This window comes from Molothrus ater, chromosome 1 (genome assembly GCF_012460135.2).
Source record: "Molothrus ater isolate BHLD 08-10-18 breed brown headed cowbird chromosome 1, BPBGC_Mater_1.1, whole genome shotgun sequence".
Taxonomy (NCBI): Eukaryota; Metazoa; Chordata; class Aves; order Passeriformes; family Icteridae; genus Molothrus; species Molothrus ater.
The window spans coordinates 112,039,917-112,057,229 of NC_050478.2; the positions used below are offsets into that span (position 1 = coordinate 112,039,917).

The 17,313-nt window shown below is 36.3% G+C and overlaps 1 long non-coding RNA gene across 1 annotated transcript in view; it reads left to right on the forward strand.

Moving 5' to 3' along the window:
- Positions 1 to 17,313, forward strand: part of LOC118684348 (uncharacterized) — a 42,448-nt gene that overhangs the window by 23,179 nt on the left and 1,956 nt on the right. Inside the window, exon 2 of the long non-coding RNA XR_004979824.2 lies at positions 3,897 to 4,039. This is a non-coding gene — a long non-coding RNA (uncharacterized LOC118684348). The remainder of the gene's footprint in view (positions 1 to 3,896; positions 4,040 to 17,313) is intronic.

Here is a 17,313-nt window from a genome sequence, read left to right on the forward strand (position 1 = left end):
TACTTTGCTACTTTCCACGTGACTTTTTGATAGTATTTTGATTTTCAAATTTCAAACCAAAAAGAATGTTCATATGAAATTTTCAAGTTTGGTATTATGACCCTTCCAAAAACTAAATGAAAGTCTTTTCATTTGTATTACTCTCTTCAGGACTTTGACTAGGATTTGACTTGAGGAGCTCTTTAAAATACCTTTAGGTAACACCAGCTCTCTAACACCCTTTACAATGATGTTAGAGAATTGTGTGTCACTGAAATGAATTAAAAATTGAAAGTGTTAACTTGAAATGGCTCAGCTCATTAACACAAAATCAAATTCTGAATTTTTCAATTTGCAGGTAGAATCATAGGATGTAAATCAGTGCTAGGGCAATGCAATTACACAATTTGACATTCTGTTAACAATCAGTCAAACAGAGCCTAACATGGTGCGTTGTGTTGGTTTGGCCTGGGGTAGAGTTAATTTTCTTCACAGTAGCTGGTCTGGCTCTGTCCTTTGGGTTTGTGCTGGAAATACTGTTGATAACACGGGGACGTTTTTGTCATTGATGAGCAGGGCTTGCCAAGAGCCAAGGCCTTTTCTTCTCCTCAAACCATTCCACCAGTGAGTGGGCTGGGAATGCACAAGGAGTTGGGAGAGGACACAGGTGGGACCGCTGACCCAGGTGACCACAGGGATACCCCACAGCATTTGGCATCATGCTCAGCATATAGAGCTCTGGGAGAAGAAAAGGGGAGGGAGGCAACACTGAGAGTGATCTCATTTGTCTTTCCAAGTCACCTTTACATGTGATGGAGCACTCCTTTCCTGGAAATGTCTGAACACGTGCCTGCCCTTGGGGTTTTCTCACTTTTACACTTCTGATTCTCTTCGCCATCCCACTGGTGGAGGAATGAGCGGCTAAACCTTGACATAAATTCATGATAATTTCAAGCATTTGCATCTGAAATTCTGTAATTAATTTGTCTCATTTTATTGATTTCTTATTCTGAAATGGAGTACTTGTTATTGCTTATATGCTTATATGATTTTAATCTGCACAGGCTTCAAATATTTAATTTTTAAAAAGTTGTAAATGTTCCAAACCCTCAGCGCAAGAAAGAGGACAGGGTGTTCTTCAAATACATATGCCTGTCAACAATAGAGCTCTTACAGCAAGGTCACTGTCAGTTGATTTAAAGCTCAGACTCCAGTAGAAAGTACTTAGAAAGTACTTCTACTTTCCAGCCATTATTGTATGGCTTACTTGATAGAATGAATAGATAGATAGAATGAACTTCTGCAGATGTGCACATTAGAACTCTGGTTGTCACTAACTTGTGACTGATAGTGTAAGATGGCTAAATGATTAACTTGATGTTGGCATGCCTTGAAAACAGATAATAGATCTATGAAATCTGGCAGTATATTCAAGGCAACACACATAAAATACACTAATGTGGCATTTAAACTGATAAAAATTGTCAGCATTATAGGCAAATGTCTTCTACATCCTGCCACAACTAAAAGTTTCAAGGTCTTATTTTTTACTGTGTGACCAAAGATCATGAACTTTCATGGCACTCACCTCATATGTTTAAGGCTTTCCTGTGAAAAACCTATGGCAAACTAAGAATCATTACCGAAAAAGATTAAAATTTGCTCAGTTCGCTGCACAGTGTTAATGCTATCAACATCACAATTTGTTTAACAAAAAGCAGTTTCAAAGATGATTTCTGACCATCATTCTAAAGGAGACTGCTCTAGTGGCAAAAGGATTTAAATAACTTTTCCTGTATATCTACACTGTTGCACAAATCTAAAGAGCAGATGCTATACCGATAGTGAGATTGACACTTGCCAGTTTCTCTTTGATCTGAAGCTGTAATTACAGGAAAAAAGTATAAGCTTATGGCAGGAATTGCACAGGACCAAAATATGTACAAAAAGTATTTGATATAGTTAGGATTCTCAAACGTTCTTACACCATGTGGGGAAAAGTGATGCTGAAAATTCTTAGGATTTAGTGGTTTTGGTAAATGAGAATGGGGTTCTAATTGCTCATGGCTGGAGTCAGTTATCATGTGGCAGAAGTTGCAACATTCTTTTGATAGATTATGAGTAACTGGTGTGAAAAAAAAAAGGTGAATAAAATTTAATAAAAACGCACCTAAAATCCTATTTTAAATCTCTCTCTGATTTGAATTTTTATGGGAGGAGTAATCAGTGCTATGAATGGACACCTAGAATTGCTCCTCAAAAACCTTTTGTTCAAACCGGGTGAATGGCTCCTATTTGTGCCTATTGGATGAAGTATCTTTAGGCAAAGGATACTAAATAAACCCATTAGCATCAACTTCTGCTGTCTTCACTTCCCTTCTACTTATTGACATAATTTCAGTGCTTGTGGAGGAGACAAAACCATTAAATTTCTCAGCTCTTTAAAAACTGGCTGTCAAGAAATGTTCAGGAACCTAACTTCTTGCCAATATGTTTTAATAAAAAAAGTGTAAAGAAATTGTAGGATTTTTTGAAGGACTCAAGAGGATTCTGAAATAAAATAAATTTGCATAACAGTGTGGTTTTAAGAAGGGATTTAGTTAGATTGCATGGTTCTTAGTATTCACATGAAACATTTGGAAGGCTTCTGCTGGCAGCACCTTTTCCTCTTCCCTGACATTGACATAAAAGGAAGATCTCAGGTACTGAATGCTCTCCACTTGTGGCAGAAAGGAGACAGAAGTTTAGTTGAGAGAATTTTGCTTTGCCCACCATTTCTGCAGTGTTACTTTGAAAGAAGCTTTAACTCCAGGTGACCTAAAAATCTCAAGCTGTGAAACTGCAATCAAGAAAAGTGTAAACTCTGTGTCAAGAGCTGTATGATTTACATGATGCACTTTCTGGTGATGTTAAGCACACAAATACAACATCACAACAAAAGAACTTCACTGAAGGATACCATGTTCTGGTCCTCATATATGAACATTAACTAAAGCTGAAATTAATAGCCCTTGCAAGGTGGCAGAGCCAAGGAGTAGAATCAGAGTGTCTCTCAGGGAGGTGAAGAGTCCCAGCTCACTGTTGGGAGATATTCTTGACAGTACCACAAAACATTTCAGTTACACAGATGGTGGTAAAGACAGCACAGATATTATCAAATAGGAAAGCTTTTGTGTTTGTTTTGGGTTTTTTCTTGTCTTTCCCAATATAGACCCCTGAGAGAGTGGCAATGCTCTCTTTTGACATTTACAGGTTATCCCTTTTTCTCTTCTTTCTAGATTAAAAGAATTAAAAAAACACAAACCACAAAAAAGCCCCACTGGTTAACGCCCATATTTGTAAATTCTTTACTGTCATTTACAAAAAAAACCTCATCATCTGAGAGATGTATAATTTCTGCAACTTGCTTTTAAAAAAGATTATAGTTTTTTCTATCTGGACCCTGCTATTAATGATAGTATCTGCTAGGAAGATTGAACCTTCCTTCTGTGTTTATATATCAAAGGACTACATTTTAACATCTTCCTGAAGAACTAATTGAGACCTTGATTTTTTAAAATGGTAATTATGTTTTAAAGTATTAAGAGCTAGCCTGTGATTGTGTATGGAGATTGAAATTATCAGACACCTTCAGCAACTGTTCTGCCATGGCAATACTAAACTTTCCAGATGAGGGAAGTGCTCGTTTTTTAAAGATTTAACCATGTTCATACATTGCACTTACAGTGATTATAACCACACTACGAGACATTAATGGAAAATTGAATGTTGGGTTTGGGTTGAATTTGGTTTGGTTTAACTTGATTATGTTTTTTAGAGACCTTCCTTATTCTACTAACTGTTCCTTGTTTGCTTCTTCATTTGCGTTTAAAAGTAAAATTCTTCAAGGTAACACTTGTTTGCATTCTTTTTTTCAGGTTTTCAAATGGAAAGAACATAGCAAATTCTGAAGAATTTGAAATCCATGGAACATAGTAGAAAATAATGGCATTCCCTGGGACTTGAGATCCATGCAATTTATTTTAAAAAATAATGTTACTCTCTGAGACAAAAACAAACGGTAAGATTTAGTACAGAGTGCCCTTGGAGTATTTAACCTAACAATATTTTTATATAGTGTAAGTGTCCCCTTGTTAGAAACAATGTCTCAGTTAGTTTCAAAGGCATTATACTGAAGATTAATGTTATTCTTTATCGAAGTGGATTCAATAACCTTTACAATTCCATATCATACATTGTGCCAAATTCAATGATTTTTTTTCCTCATCTATAAATCTAAGAAACCTTTCTTTCTCAGCTTTTCTTCATGGCTGATAAAGGCTTCGGTATTGCACACACATCTAATTAAACTATTGTCAATTTACAAAATTATACTAAGGGTTTATGCAGCTGTTATTTCACTCTTTTATCTTGTTAAGCCATTGAAAAGCCTTAAAACAGGAAGACTCTTCCCGTTGAAGTCTGTTTTCTGCATTTATTCTTTTTTTTTGGCCAAATGGAATTATCAGTCATTATCTCAAAGCACTGAAGATCACCTCCAGTCACACTATTCCTTGGCGAGGGATGTGTGTGTTACTTACTTTCTTTTAGTTTCTGACAATACTGGAAAGACTTGATTATGGTAATAAGTGGTTTTAGTCTACCTACAGCTTGCTTTTGGTGTCAAGGGAACATTCAAAGTTTTGAAAGTTAACTTTTTGTTTTAATCGCTACATATTTCATCGCTAACTCTCCTTTCAAGTCTCTCAGTTCACACCATGATTTGGATTTTCAAAGAAGTCTGAATGCCTCTAAAGGTTCAGCATCTAGTTCCTTCTAACAGTGTTTAAAGTCTCTCTCTTAATCTGGTTTTGTCATCAGGAAACCTTGATTAATCAAGGGACTTTTCACTCTTTTGTTAGGTATCCAGCTATCCATAAACAGTTGCATTTTCAGGCAACTTGCCCAGAGACACCTTCATTTTAATCCTTCCTCACTTTGGCTTGGGTGTTTCACACCTCACTCCTCTGATAAACGCCTCTGTATGGTTTTTTCCTCCTCCTTATTTTTCCCCCTCCCTTTGTGGTATCTTCAGGGGTTTGTTTGTCATAAAGTTCATTTGATATTATTTACAAGAATTATACAATTATAAATATGGGTTTATGAAAATGAAATTTCTATAGCTAGTGTTGGCATTTAGAATTAAGCAAATGAAATATCTTCCATTTTTATTCTGAAAAATTATATATTTAAACTTGTGATTTTTTTCAAGGTAGACATATTTTTACTTATGTCTAAATTAGAAATACAGCCCTAGTCTGCTCCAAGATGTGCACAGCATAACTGCCAAGGATGACTGAAAAGGTCACCGAGATCTTCCTTGTATCTGTTAGCACACAGGGATAAATCAGCATTGGTTTGTGTTTGCCAACAAGCTCAGCTTGTTAGCGTTCAAAAACACATAATCACATAAGCGATTATATGCGGTGCTTTTTATTTAAGAGCTCTGGGAATCGGGGTAGTTTCCACCCAAATCTGATTCCGACCATACATTCGAGGTGAATGTGTTTTATACTCTATCGTTATATAACTTTCATGATAATTATCAAACTTATATTGTTCTATTGTATACACAGATTTCAGCTAAACATAGCCCCGTTTAAATTTCCAACATAGTTTCTCACGATTCTTCTTATGGTTATATAATAACTGTATTTAATTACTAAACAATCATCACATCTAACAATTATATCATTTATCATATTGCTTACGCAGGTGCAGTGATCTGAGAAAACACAAAGCCTAATATTTTCAAAGACTATTTTTAACATTTTCCAGGGCTCCACTATCAAGCTGACAAACTCAAAAATTGAGGCTGCCTTATTCCTGTTCTTGCTAAATACTGAAACTTTTTTCTATGCTGCAATATGAGCTAGAGCAATGTAAAAATGACAAGAACGTGTCTCAAGTGGCTTCTCATGTGGAAGTCCTTTTTTGCCCTTCGGCTGGCTCCTCTAGCCATAGGCTTTGTTCCATCATCAAGTTGAAGAAAATACCTTAATTTAATAATTTTATTTTGTTAAGAAATGCCTGGATTAGTACATAATTTTAATTTTTCCATCTGGCTAAGGCTTTTAAGGCCATTCAAAATTGTAATGTAGATGAAGAATTAAAAACTGGACAACTATTCTTTGGAATCTTAACTAACACCTAACTTATTTAAGCCTTATATTCTGGCTAGGTATCATTAGATATTCTGCTCAGGTGATGTCTGGGTGAGGAGAAGTGGAGTGGCAGCTGCTCAGGTTTTGGCAGTTTCTTAGAAATTCATTCATTTATTCTCCAACAGTGTGGAAAGATGGTATTTCTGCAAAGACACAACCATAAACATCCAAGAGGCAGAGGCATCTCTCCATCTCTGTGGAGAGAGTAGGAATGATGATGAGGCAGAGCATCAGCAGCTCCCAGTGTCCTTGGGAAGCTGCCATGGCTTGACAGTTTCTTCCTTTGTCTGCAGGAGGACTTTGGCTACGTCCCTGTAGGCTGAAGGGTGGTTAGGTAAAGCTGACACATGGGGAAATAATCACAAGGGTGACTAAAGACCTGTCAGGAAAAGTAGTCAGGATTAATAGATATAGGCACTTAGGTCTCCCTGCAATAGTTAAGCATTTCTGGTCTGGTTTAGGCATCTTCCTTGAGGAAAATTCTTCTGAATTTTTACAACAGAAAACCAGAAATATTATCTCCAGATAAAGCTTTCTGAATACCACTCTTAAAATACACCCAAGATAAAATTCTAGTTGCATGCTCTTATTTACCCATTAATCTTTCTTTGGGCTTCAGTGCCACCAACACAGGGTTTACTTTTTCTCTCATCTATTTTGATGGTCTTCATATATTTTCTCTACTATATGAAATCCTACACTTATCCTATCTAGCTTTGATTTTCTTGCTGCCTTCAAGCTTCTATTAGATAACACAGCAAATAAAGATGAATAAATAAGATTGATTGATACTGAACATAACATACCATCTTTGTTCTCCAGCATGGAAATTGAGCAATGCAAACACTACAAATAGGAATTCAGCAAAGGCACTCTGGGTGGGGACGCTAACTTTGTTACAAATTTGTTAAATGCAATATCACTAAAACAACATATCGCTGTCATCTTCAGCAGTCTTCAAGATTCTGATTTTGTGCATTATAGACCTGTTTGCCTGACTAAAAAAAAATCAAATAATACTCTGGCATATGTATTTAATAACTAGTAAATTTAGGTTTCTGATAGCAAAATGTCCAGCAAATTACTATAGTTTATATGTATTTATTTTTTAATAGCTTCTCACTTATCTGCACCAGCAACTTGCACTCTCCAACTGTTCAGAAGTTTTGCTTTGGATATTGAAGTTTTATTTGATCTATGATTAACAGGTAATATTTATATACTTGTGCTGATGATTTAAACAGTTAAAAGAGGAGAAAACAATATTGGGGTTTTTTCAGAGTCAAAAGAAACAAAACCAACTGAAATTTAATTTGAGCTACATACCTAATTCACTTTAAACTTCTCAGAAAATGGGATGCAGCGGGGACACCTCCATAGGGCCACAGCTTCACTCATTGCTGATGTGTTGCACACACACTACCAAAGCTCCCAAAGAGACCCACATTCAAACAAATGTCAAATCAACAAGAGAATTGGACTGGAGCTCATGAAGGCTTCGTGTCAGGGATGAGAGAGCAAATGGTATCTGATCTGACATGAACCTACAGTGGCAAAGGCAATATCTAATCCAACATCATACATGACAGAAAGAAGTTAAACTTTCAGTCATTTTTAATGTATGAAGCACCTGGGAGGAGGGAACTGATGCAAACTGATGCAAATCAAGTGCTTCAAGTCATAGGATGAAGAATTTGTGACCTAGAACTTGAAGACTTAAGGCTTCATTTGCTATGTTATTGAATCAAGTTTCTTGTCAAATTCAGGGAAAATCGAAACACTGCTTATCCCAAGACTTTGAGCTCTAAAGAACAGCAAATACACATGCATAGCGAAATATCAAGGGAACAAATTTCACTACAGGGATGGGCTATTATCCTTGTGATGATGTAGGTTGGGCAGGTGATAGGTACACAGCATAGTGCCCCAAAGTTCATTCCTGTAGGGATTAGTTGTATGGTCTGTTGGGTTTCCATGGTCATGTTTTGGGAGAGGGGTGCTACAGGGGGAGCTGCTGTGAGAAGCTGCCAGCAGCTTTCCCCGTGTCTGACAGAGCCAATGCCAGCCGGCTCAAGGAGGGACTCACTGCTGGCCAAGGCCAAGCCCATCAGCTGCGGTGGTGGTGCCTCTGGGGTAACAGAGTTAGAAATGGGACAGTGAACCCCCTGCAACTGCAGCTTGAAGCAGGAATGAGAATATGGGAGAGAAACAGGCCTGAAGACACCAGGGACAGTGAAGAAGGAGGGAAAGGAGGTGCTCCAGGCTCTGGAGCTGAGATTCTCCTGCACCTCATGGTGCAGGCCACAGTGATGAAGCTGTGTCCCAACAGCCCATGGAGGAGCCCACACTGGAGCAGAGATCCACTTGCAGCCCCAGGACAACTCCACATCAGAGCCTGGATGCCTGAGGGAGGCTGTGACCCCATGGGAAGCCTGTGCTGGAGCAGGCTCCTGGCAGCACCTGTGGGCCCATGGAGAGAGCTCACACTGAAGCAGGTTTGCTCCAGGACTTGTGACCCCACAAGTGAGTGACCCACCCTGGAGCAGCCTGCTCCTGAAGGATTGCCTGCTGTGGAAGCGACCCACACTGGAGCACTTTGTGAAGGACCGCAGCCAGTGGAAAGGACTCATTGGAGAAGCTCATGGAGGACCGCCTCCAATGGGAGGGACCCCATGCTGGAGCAGGGGAAAAGTGTGAGATGTCCTCTCCTGAGGAGGAAGGAGTGGCAGAGACAAGGTGTGATGAACTGGGTGCTGAATTTTATTTAGGTGATTCCTCAAATACCAAATTTTTAAGAACCATGAGTGATATGAGCAGTCAAGGATATAATTTGACAGATTTCCTTGAACCATGAGAGGGGATTTTTTTCTGCTTAGCTAGAGTCTTTGTATTTTGTATGGAGACAATTATCATGTTCTCATGGTTCTCAAGAGATTTTATTGATGTGATATAAGTGGAAGCAATCACCAACATTATAAGTGATAGAGATAGATTATGCTAGCCTAGCATTTATTATGTGTTCCTATGTTTCCATATTGTGTGGTTGTGGCCAATGTTCATGTGGATAAGTTGATCCTAAAATTCAATGAAACTATTAGGAAAACTTGAATTATCTTAATTTCATCAGCATAATTTTACTTTAAAACATTATGCACCTGGCTTTCAATGCAGTATTAGGCACTTTTGTTTGCACTAGGTTAGACTATTACTGATTATAGTTTGATTAAAAATATTATTTTAAAATATATATTAAATTCATTAAGTTTGTCAGGTTTCCAAACCTTCACAGTAGCTCTCTCCCAAAAGGCTTTTCTGTTTGCAAGTAGAAAATGACAGATAATATCTGGAAATGAAGATTTAAGGTGGTCATGAACTTATTTGAGCAATAGAAATAACTGCATCAGGCTAATGCTCTAGGGATTACATTTTCAATCACTTTTAACACTTCCTGATATGTGCTTTCACAGCAGCAGTGGGTGAGAGTGCTTTTAATGAGGGGGAAAATATAATATCTGAAGAATCAAGTATTTTTTCTGGTTTTATTGTGCTTGAAATAAAACCAAAATTAAATTAATTTTAAGGTCACTGGGATTAACCCAAACAATTTCCTTCAATTTGATCAGGGACATGGATGTCTGTTGTTAACACTTTTGCAAAAACAACAAAACAGAGAAACAGAAAAAAAATTATGTCAAATATAATATTTCCATTAAGATTGAAACCCTACAGTAACATGCTGAACTCATCCAAATTTCAGAAAGAAAAGGTCACTATCTTTTTTAGGGGGGGCTATGACATTAAAAGACTAGATTTAAAACTAAATGTATGCTAATCTATGTTGCATCTTGTCCATGATTTATTTTCACACTAGTAAAACTAAGTAGTTTTTTGTTATCTAAAAAGAATAGTCTGCTGTTTCAGAACAGAATTACTTTGGAATAATAATTACGCAAAGACAATTTCAAAGTCACTCAATTGATGTGCATCCTATTTGAAGTGGTTTTCACAGAGTCTTTTGATTTCTAGGTTTGGGGTTTTTAAGCTGTTTGAGTGTGTCCATATGTTCAGTAGAACACAAACTGCTTTTCATTCAGTTCTATATCAATGCAATAGAATATTAAAAATATTTTCTAAACTCCTACAAGCTCCAGAGTATAATTAAAAGTAGTAGAATCTGCAGAAGATTTACAAGAAGACTTGAAGCCACAAATCGTAAGACTAAAATTGTTACTTTTGGAGAAACTCAGAGAATTAATTCCCAGGACTTTTAGGGGGTATCTCAAAGATACTTAAGAGTTTAAAACCAGAAGTTTTATTTGTGTTTCCATTTGTGCTGGTTTTGCTGTACCAAGGCAAACAACTTGTGTTTGGCTAAGACAATTATTCCATGAAGGCATCCTGTTTTGGCTTGAAGACATAAAGGTTAGTAAAATGCAGAACTCTGGTATCAGAGTGGTATCTGATAGCTGGCCAAGTAACTTTTTAGCAATTTGTGTGACATTTGCCATTTGAATTGGCCATCAGTTTCTAAATTCTTATTGTTGTCATGCCTTTTTTCTATTAGACTGAGCAATACCTGATACTTTTAGTGCCTGATCTCTGAAGTATGAATATGTTGCAGGCAACACACCTCTTACTATATTTTTTGATAAGCTAAGTGGGGTGAGCTGTAGATGTCATCTGCAGAAATACATTTTCTACCCCACAAGTAATATTTGTCATTCTCTTCTGTATTCTCTCCAGGTTTTCCATATTCTTTTTACAAAATGTGGACTACGGAGCTATATTATTCTGTTATGTCTCACTTACATCATGTACAAATAACCACTGTCCCCTTCTTTAGACAGCCACAGGTCTTGTTATCACTTTTTGTAGCAAAATTTCATTGACAGTTCGTGTCAAATCATCTACATGCTGTACATGTGCTATTTTTATAGTTCAGTCTTAATTCTGCCAGTTATGAGATCTGTTCCTCAGTATGCAAGTTTTTATTTTCCAAAGCTAAATTAATTTTGTTTGATTCAGTTTGAACTAGATCCCTATTTTCTGCTACTTCAGTTGCATTTTCTTTGATGGATTTTGTGGCATGACTGTTTGATGCTTGCTTAGACACAGGTGATCAAAATGATAAATAAGACTCCAATGCAGAAAACTGTATATTTCAATGATAAGCTTTTTCAGAAAATAAAAACTAAATAAAGTATTTTCATTAACTGTATTAGTTATTCTGAGTTTCAAAAAGAACATTTCCATAGTTTTGAATCATAAGGGTATGGAAATCTTCATGTTTGCACATGAACCTTCCCATTTCCACATGAATCTTCCAAGTTCCCAGAGAACATAGCAGTACAGCCAGCCTAACCTATTGAGGCATTGAAAATTAAAAACAAAAAAAAAGTGCGTGGTTAAATATGAAAAGTAAATTAATTTCAAACATGCATTTATGTTGAAAGCAATTGTTAATGACTTTAAACTATTTCTTGCATTTTTTTCACTAGCCTTTCAAGAGAGTGAGAAATGTTTCTTTTTTTTTTATTTTATTTTGCTTCCCTGTTCTGTTATTCATTCCTTTATTGACAGTAGCAAAGGAAAAAATAAAAATTAGGACATAAGTGCAGCAGTTTTATCATTAAAAAAATACCTTTTATTGCAACCACTATGGTTGCAATATTTATTTGAAAATTTACTGCTTCTGTAATTTTTTAAGCTTCTCATTTTGTTGAAAAATAATAGATAGACTACACAAATAAGGTCTAATTTTAGCCAAATTTTATCAGATTTATCTAAGGCAATGCTGAGCATTAGATGCATTTGAATGGAGAAGATTTGGACCCCTCACACCTGACAAGCCCTAGAAAATGACAGTATTATCTGTTGTTTCAAAGACTTGTTCTACTTTATTCCTCCTTCATTTGGCTCTGCATCCTCTATTTTGCCACCACTTTTATTAAAATATCTCCTTGCACTTTAAAAAATGGCTGTGCTTAACCTCAGATTCAGTCTTTTTTTCATTATAAATAATCCTAAGTGAAAGACTCTTCCTAAGTCACTGCATCTACTATGGACTGTAGTGATTTTGTCCCTACAGTTTTTGAATCCTCAGTGAGATACTATGGATGCCTGATCTCTCTGTTTCAACTTTGATCTCCCTTAAAAATATTTGCTCCTTAATCCAGTTTGATACATTATTTCTCAGGGTAAGAGTTATCTCAGGAGGTGTCTTGGTGTGTCCTTAAAAGAAAATGGGCTTTACTCACCTACAGGCATTGAGGACAAAAGGAGGCTTATCAGGAAGGAAACCATTTACAGGAGTCTCTGAGTGCCCGAGTAAACTGATCTGGGCCTGACTACAAATAATGTTATAATACAGGAGGGTTTTACTGTAAGAATTGAGCAATGTTCTCTTTGCTCATGATAAAGAAAGATACTTCACAAGCTTAGAGAAAGTTTGCATCCCAAAATGAATGGAGCCAAACCCTCAATATGAGATAAAGAAGAAAGTTTGTTTCCCTACTGTTCTAACTGGTCAGGTTTTATGTTTCACTTAAAGAGTGATATTATATTAACAAATACGTTGCAGAGCCTATATACCCAGACCTATTTTCTTCATTGCAAAGTGATGAAGCAGACAAGTGAGAGCCTGTGCTCTCTCAAGATCCCAAGGAGGACCACAGGCTACTCAGTAAAGCTGAGTAATTGTATGATTTCAGTTCACTGCACTGGAGAGGAGACAATTCTAATAGCCAGTGCTGTGATAGTGCCTGCACTCTGCTCAGACTCCCTTGTCTAAGAGAACATGATGAATCCAAGTACAGGACCTCCTGGCAGGAATCTCAGTGTCTCCACAAAGCGTTACGAGGCTCTGTCATGCCAAGTGACAGAACAACACAGGCTCAATTCTTCTGTGTCTGCTCATCATTTCCTATTTGAAATCTGAATTAATTTTTCTTTTTATTTGTTGCCCAATTGACCCTGTATATGAAACAACATATGTTGACAAGCCTATATGCTTGTAGATATTTAGTGATCAAATAAGCTATTTCCAGCTATTTCCATAGCTTCTCCTGTCTTGTAGAGTGACTGCAGTTCTCCTGAATTCTTGATATTTTACAGGCACGCAACTGGCAAGTCAAATTTCTGATTAGTGCTTAAGGATGTTTTCCTTTATATAAAGTTTTCACACAGTAACATCAGTGGGCTTTTTGTTGGTTGGGGGTTTTTCTTTGGATTTTTGTAAATTTCAAATTATTTTACATTAAATGCCAAGTAAAGTTTTGAATATGTTAAGCTGAGGTTTCATGGAAGACTTCTGGGTTGTTGCTTTTTGATGGACCTTAAATAACTTCATGCTTGAATAGTTCAAAATCTGCCTAAATGAGAGGGGAGTGTTAAAGTTCCACTGAAGTGGAAATGATAGCTACTCTTATGCCATTATACTCTGAGAAAATCCAGCTCTACAGTGTTCAGAAGAATGAAAAAAAATTATCTTCTGATTTTTCATCCATGCACATTAAACAGTGTAACTGTTGTATTTTTATCTTGAAATGATGGAGACCTCAGTTGACAATGGCAGCAGTTAATATGTCAAAACTTGCCAAACTAAGTTCAGACATTTTGAAATTTCTTCTGAAACATCAGCCTTACCCTTCTGCTGTGCATTTTAATTATATTGAGAGTTTCTTGTAGCACTCCATGATGGCTTCTTTAATTTCTTCTAGGTTGATCCTCAAACCTAGAACCCCACAGGTCATAATGAGACAATGCAAAGTATGCACAAATTATCTAAATCTAAGCATAAAACAGTCTATAGCCTTCTATGAAACCAGCTGTTGGGTAATATTTCCTGTGACACTATAAGCCAATATAATTTAGGAGATATTTATATTTTGTAATGAAATGTCAAGAAAGAACTTAAAAACGTACCAAGAAAGAACTTCTGGTATATTGCTAGTTAATGCTCAAAACACACCATCTTTTTCAAATTAAAATAATATTTTTTTAAGTTAGAATTTAGAAGTAGTAGAATGCTTAGAAATAAAACACATTTTAAGAATAAATGTTTACTATCACCCTTCTTTGTATCAAAATTTCACTTTTGTGCTTTGACTTTTTAACTTTTTCTGCCATGTTCACTGAAGCCAACATGTCTTAACTAGAATTGGATATATATGAATAAATAATCAGAATACCCTTGAACACAGCTTCATCCTGAGTTGTCCTTTGAAGGAAATAAGGTGAGTTTAATAACATTCTGTCCTCAAATATCCCAGAAGTACACAATCTTTTCTGGAATTAATTTATTCAGTAATAGTGAATTTAAAGGAATCAGATCACTTAAAGAGAAGCAAATAGAGAGATGGTTACTTAGAGGCTGTCTGAGTTTCTGCCTGTGGTTAATATAAGTTTATTTTCTCTTTCATTTTTCTCCCTCTACACTCTCTCACTTGGAAATTGGAATTTGAATATATTGCATCCCATACAAGGAAGATACCATAGAATGAACTGTATTGAAATTATTCTTTAGCATAAAAACAGAACTTTTCCATAACAAGTGGTACTATGAAAAATCTGCCAATACATTTCACAATTTTTCATTTAGCAGCCAAAATATGGAGCCAAATTGTGTTGTCCTATTTGAGTGTTTTCAATTGCATTTGCCATTCTGACTGTTCTGGATACTATAACACCTAAGATGGACAAGTCTCAGAGATACTATCTTCCTAACTCACTGCAGATGATGTGTGGTTTTTGATTAAAAAAAAAGATGTAAGATAATCTAAAATAAATTTTTTTCATCAGCATCCATAATTTTTCCTTAAGAACTATGTATTGCAATGTTTATATTAATTTATTTATCTAGTAGCTTGTAAAAGATAACCTATGCTCCAAGACACAAAAGAAGGGTTTCCAAGGGTTTTTGTAGTAGAAGAATGACAAAACAACTTTGGAACAGGCAAGGCTGAATTTATGAAATGCCTCTGTTCTTCCCTTCTTATTTTTAAGTCTTGATTGAACAGCAGCTTAAAATAAATTCTCCAATCATTGAACAAGAGTTCATCTTATCTCTTGAATAATTCAATCAATATATTCCACTAGCTATAAAATTAGTCAATCAGCAAAATATTTGTCAGTCTTTTCAAGTATAAAGTATTTTTATTCTAATCTTAAGTGATATGCAAAAAAATTTCTTCCACTTTATATGTGGGTAGGTAGGTGAAAGGAGCCTTCAATATAAAGTTTTTAAGAAAAGAATGTATGTGCTTGATGAGTGAACAGTTCCTTTTAACCAGGGAGCTAATATTTCTCTTTTCTAATGCAATCAATTTGAATGAAAAGAATTAGTTCTATTAAAAGAGAACTCTAAGTAAAACTTGCTAAACTGCAGAAATACATTTAGTTGGTATAAACTATGCTGTAAACCTTCATCCATACCTACACCCATGCTACTTTTTAGCAGTAGTTCAATTAGAGTTCATTGTAAGTCAAAAACTATTATAAATATGGTTTAGGATAAGGACTGAAAACCAGTTGTAAAATACAGAAATTTTACCTGTTGTAAAATACAGAAATTATATGATGGTTTTATAAATAAGAATAAGAATGTGATTTGATGTTTGTTTTCCTCACTCATGGACCTAGTAGGTGAGATTTCCTCTTCAGGGAATTTTAGCACAAGTGTGAAAAGTCCTGTATATACCAAGGTCAGATTTCTTCCATATAGGAATGCTAATGAATATTCACAAGAGTCAGCTGAATCCTCACACTCTATATGTTTTCACTCTATTAGGTGCAAAAAAATCTTCATTTTGCTACAGTAAGACCTGAGTCAAGACCCACGTTTTCTTTAGTCAGTTGTCTGTAGCTGGTACTTGATCCAGATTTAGTTCACCATCCCACATGCCAGTAAAAGGCTCCTGTGTATTTCCTAAGTCAGTGCATGTTTTTGTGAGCCCTATGCCTGTGTCTGCATACCTATATATAAATATAAGGGTACTTTATTTGATCCCAACCTTAAGCCTTCATTTCCCTAGGAAAGCACTGTAGATGTATATACATGTACTATTTTCCTGAGCTTAAGAAATGTTTAGTTTCACTTGGATACAATATAGTCTTAAAAATTGGGTTTTGTAGAAAATGCAGGATAGAAATTATTCATGTTTTTATGAAAATAGATACTTCTGACTAATAAAGGAACTATGAACTGCTTCATACACTGCTTCATGCATGGCTCATTTCTTTTCTTAAAAACCGAGAATAATGATTTCCCACCTTGCTCTCCGTGAGAGCCTCACCAAGCTGAATGCCTGGAATGCTATTCTCCTCCAGGCATTGTGGTGAGAAGGTCCATGTATTGGACCCTTCTCTTAACTCAAGATTAACAATACCAGAATCATAGACCTTGTTTATCTTGCTGGGAGGCCTACCTGCTGCAGTAAACCTTAAGATCTCAGTCTGCTAACCATCCACTCAAAGGATGCATTTTAATGAACCCTCTCAGCCTGAATTATTCCTAGTGAGACATCCAGGTGGGCGAGCTGGGCTGGATGCAGCGTGCAAGCCTAATTCCTGCAGCTTGAGCATAGCCAAGGAGTCCTAGAAGGAAGGGGGCTAGCTCATACACAGCCCTGCAACAGGAGCATGTGGAAGGGGCTAACAGTGGGCCTGTTAGCTAAAGGAGCGAGAAGAAGCTGAGAAGTAAGAAGAAACTGATAAGGAGCTCTCTCCAAAGCTGTAACTAAGGAGACCGAGAGAAGAAAGATAGAAGAACTTTACAGCTGGATGAAGCATTTTTAGAAAGTTAGTTAAGTCACTATAACCTTTCACCAATAGTATTATGTTGATTTATTGTAGCCAATAGTAAAGATAGAAGAAGCATAAACAATTAGAAAGTGTATAAAAATCAGCCATGTTCAATAATAAAGTGTTGCCAACTGAGACTGCTTGTAGTCTCTGCTTTATGTCGTAACCGCCTCGACAGCGACAGGAGCACAGAAAGACACCCATATTATAGATCCAGATAAACCTTAACTTGTCCATTTTAATGTCACCAATGATCTCTTCAGCAGTTCTCTCCCCAGTTATTCTGCTGTCTAACAGAATAAAGAGAAAATAACAGAAAATAAAAGAAAAT